Genomic DNA, 4635 nt, shown 5'->3' with positions numbered 1-4635 from the left:
CCTTTTTCAATGAATTTCTTTACCTGCTTTTTAGACAGGCTCTTCTTTTTTAAACTTTTCTTTTTTAAACTTTATGATGGGAAAATTTGAGTCTAAAAATAGCATCTGATAAGGGTATTTAATTTAGTTTAACCAAAGGTATGAGTTCAGTGCATGCGTTTTTCTAAAAAAAAAAAAAGACTCAGTGCATCGTGCTAGCTTTCGGTGGGCTTTTGGAATGGACGTTATCAGCAACATCACCTTCCAACACAGTTCATGGTGTGAGTCCCATGAATTCTGTTCTCCTTGGGTCAGAAACATGCCAACAGGATGGTTTTGTGTTATCATTATGCTTTGTTGAATTGTGTAATGAGGCCTGTACTGATCTCTCATCCTGGGTTATTTGGATTCCCCTGGTCAGGGCTAAACCTCCCAGTCTTGGTTTTCTCATCTATCAAAGGAGGATTGAAGTAATTCCCCCACTTACGGATGTTTAAGAATTTACAAGGGCTCAATGCAGGATGTGAATTATAGCCCCAGTAAATGTTTAAATAGCAAAAGCCAGCCAGTCCATGGAATCCAACTAAGTGTTCACATATAATAGAGTCAACCTCTTCTTCCTCATCCTTTTTTTTTTTTAAATCTTCACCCAAGGACATGCTTACTGATTTTAGAGAGAGGGGAAGGGGGAGAGAGACAGAGAGGGAGAGAAACATTGATGTGAGAGAGAAGCACTGATCAGCTGCCTTTTGCATGCACCCCAACTGGGGACTGAACCCACAACCTAGGCATGTGTCCTGACCAGGAATCAAACCCATAACCTTTTGGTTCACAGAGCGATGCTCCAACCAACTGAGAACACCAGCCAGGGCCTTCATCATCCTTTTCACATGATGGTTGCAAGTCCCTGTGGTTTTCTACGAGCCCCAAGTTGCTCGATAGCCACTTGTTTCCATTCCCATTGTTGTGCTCAGCTCTGTCGTTGGCCCTCAGCAGACTACTTCAGCAGCTAGTTGGACTATTGATTCCCCTTGTGCTTCTTGATACGAATTCCAGGCTATGTGCACAGCAGCTGCAGCTTTGTAGCATCATGGCTTCTTACATTTAAGGTTCTTAGAATGTGTCATGCATTTGCCCGTGCTACGACATGCTAGCCTGGAGGTCCTACACCCCCCCGCCCATCAGGATCAACCTTCCTTCAAGACACCTGTCAACCTCCCAACCTTGTTTGCATCTCCCATAGAATGATGCTCTTTTCCTTTTCTTACATGGGTGGCCCATTTATCCCATCACAGCACTTTCATTCTGTTCTTCACTGCACTGGGGTGTCTGCCTATCTGCCTTCTCCAGTAGAGCAGCAAGGGAGGAGCCGTGTTTCTCTACCTGCATCTGCTCGCTTCCTGCCTTGCCCCAAGGAGGTGCTGAACAATGGTCTGTTAATGAATGAAAAGTCTAACACAGTCATGTTTGTCTTCCTGAGTTTTTGCAAATAGCCTGGAGTAAAAGGAGGAGGTATAATAATCTCACATATATGGTTTTTTAAATTAATTTTCAACAGCTTAGTACACACTTTAATTTTCCACTAAAATAATCAGATATGACTGGTTGGGTGAGTAAATTTCAAATACTGCAGGGCTCCCAGGCTCAGCCTTATAAATCTTTGAGAGCTTTTGGAAAATGGTCAGCAACTGCATTCATCCAAGTACATGGGGTAGTCACTGTTGTCTGGATACAGATTGCTGGGAGATACTCATTGAGTGAAAACCTTGACCTTTGTATGTCTCCAGTGAATGAACTGATGTATCTGCTGACCACGTGGAGAGAGGTGGAAAGGGAGAGAAGAAGTCCCCTGGGTCAGTCAGGCTGCAGAAGCCAGCCTGGCTGGCCTTCTAGTAAGATCCCAAGTTCAGTAGGCAGACAGGTGCCTTGGGGAATCTAAGGTGCGGTGGCCTTGTGTTCCTTTTGGATCCTCCAATTTGTGTTTCCCCTGAACTGGATGGGAAGTTTGATTTTCCTCTCAAAGTTGTTGATAACACATAATCACACTAATATTCAAGTGAGAAAAAACAAAATTGGTCCCGTGTTCTTCATGCTTATTTCCATATACTGCTTTGTCTCTAACACTGAGGTTCTGTTCTTTGCACAGAAATGAAATTGTGTTCTGTCCCTAAGTCCTCATTCTCCTGCTAGGCTATTTCAGTATCCAATGCTGCCTCCTCACAACTTAGCTGATGCTGGAAGTTTTGCTGAGCCCTTAGGTGAAATCTGTGGTGTAATAAATAATTATTTCCTTCTTCCCCTAGAGCTGAAGGAGCCACTGAGACCCACCAAGACCTGTTGCTAGATGTCCAGTTCTGCCCAAGGCATTAGCAGGTCTGGCCTTGTATTGGCTCCATGATTAACGTTTGTTATGTCATGTTCTTTGGAAAGAAAATAAAGAATTTTCTGACATTTGATTGGAATGAACATAATTAAAAAGAGAAATACTACTGGGTCTGCAAAGAAATCAATCACTTTAATTGGAAAGAAGATTCCTTGCCTCCATTGGTAATTGGGCTCTTGGTAATTTAAAATCTGAATCCATGACAATTTGTGATAAATGGGCTCCTTTTGGGCTAAAGGTAAGAAGTTCTAATTACCTCTGGATTATTCCAAAGTGAATGGAAAAACTTGATCAAAGATACTGGGAAAGAGGAAAGCTAGCAGTAAGCATAGAGTTACTGAGTTTCTCTCTAAGATGCTAAAGGGTGAAGTAGTTCATTTGATGTGACAAAAACAAGAGCCTATACCCTGGCTGGGTAGCTCACTTGGTTAGAATGTCATCCCAATGTGCCAAGGTTGTGGGTCCAGTCCCTCCCTGGTCAGGGCACATACCAGAGTCAACCAACCAGTGAATAAATAAGTGGCACAATATATCGGTGTCTCACTCTCTTTTCCTCTCTCTCTAGAATCAATAAATAGAAATTAAAACAAAACAAGAGCTTGTGGTATTTGAGGTCCCAAAGATATAAATTGGATTTCCTGAGAAAATAGGGAATTCAGCATATTAGAAAACATTTATGTACATCAAAGTTCTATAGTTAGTTATAGAAATTAGCCTTATTAGTGGATGAGAAGATTGAAAATTTTGGGCCTCCCTTGGGAAAAGTCTGGATTTTTGTACTTTGAGTGTTGAACATATAAGTAATAGGCACCAAGTTTTAAGAAGATCCAAAATGTTTTATTAGTAGAAGTGTAGACAGGGCCCTAATTGATGAATCTGTTGACCAGATCACTGTTGGTATCTTGGCCTTCGTTTCTATCGGTCAACTAAGAATACCTGAGGAATAGGCTGGATTTCAGGTTGATGCACTGGGTCATAATATTATTTTGAATTGAGGGTGTTTATTTTATACATTTATATAGGTGTAGATATATAGGTATAGGTAGATATAATTTGAAACTTGGAGAAAAGTTGCAAAATTAGTGTAAAGAACTCATATATGCTTTATCTAGATTCATCAATTATTATCATGTAGCTTCATTTGCTTTGTCATTTGCTTTCCGTAGTTACATTTTTTCTGGACCACTTAAAGGTAAGATAGAGACACTATGCCCCTGTAAACAGTGATGACCCCCTAAGAGCAGTGATGTGCTCTCACACAACCACAGCACAGCGATCTCAGTTGGAGGCTCAACACCGGTGCTGGTGACTCTCATCTACGGTCCATCTTCAAATTTTGCCGCTATTCCAGTAACGTCCTTTATAGCTCTTTATTTCTTTAGCTCAGGAACCAGCCCACAGTCATGCGTTGCATTTAGTTCTCATGTCTCTGTAGCCTAATATGAAACAGTCTTCAGCTTCATTGTTCTTCAGGTTATCTGCAGTTTGTAAAGAATATGGCTGGTTGTGTGGAATGATCCCCAGTTTGGGTTTGTCCTCTGTTCGCTCACGATTGTTTCAGGTAATCCATTTTTGGCAGCGGTACCATAGAAGTGGTACTACATCCTTCCTGGTGCATCCTAACGGGAGTCACCTGATGTCTGTGTGTCTCATCGGTGTCTTGAATAAGGTGGTGTCCCTGAGGGGTCTCCGCTGTCAAGTTGTTATTTGTCCCGTTGTAGTTAATAAGTAAATTATGGAGAGATATTTTGAGACTATCCTGTTCTTCATCAGACTTTTCCCCTAAAAGAATAATATAGGTAGATTTATTTGATGTGGAAGGTGAAGTGATTTGCTTATTTTCCACCAGATTTTTACAGCTTCCTTCCTGCTCTCCCAATAGACAAAAAAAATCCTGAAATACAAGCAAAGGTATTCAAAAAAGTACATCAGGGAGTCAAAAGCCAACAGTCAGAGGATGTATACACAGTCCATCCTCTGTATCTGTATATAGAGCCCTGAGAGTAACAAATGCCTTTTGACAATGTGAATAGTATGGCCAAGTGTGCTTTTCGTGAACCAGGAAAGCAGGGAAGAATCTCCTGATCAGGGTATTGGGAACAACCTGTAGAATTTTCCTTCCCTGTTCAGTCAAAGGTGGTTTTTCCTCTGTGTTTAGAAGCACAGACCTTTGGCAACACAGACCTCTAATAGCTAGGTCATGAACCACACAGCCTGATAATACTTTGAAAGATGTCGTATAACAACCCAAGTAAAGTTGTTTCTGATGACCC

This window comes from Desmodus rotundus, chromosome 1, assembly GCF_022682495.2.
Source record: "Desmodus rotundus isolate HL8 chromosome 1, HLdesRot8A.1, whole genome shotgun sequence".
Classification (NCBI taxonomy): domain Eukaryota; kingdom Metazoa; phylum Chordata; class Mammalia; order Chiroptera; family Phyllostomidae; genus Desmodus; species Desmodus rotundus.
The sequence above is the reverse complement of the archived record's forward strand: the minus strand, read 5'-3'. Positions refer to the sequence as shown.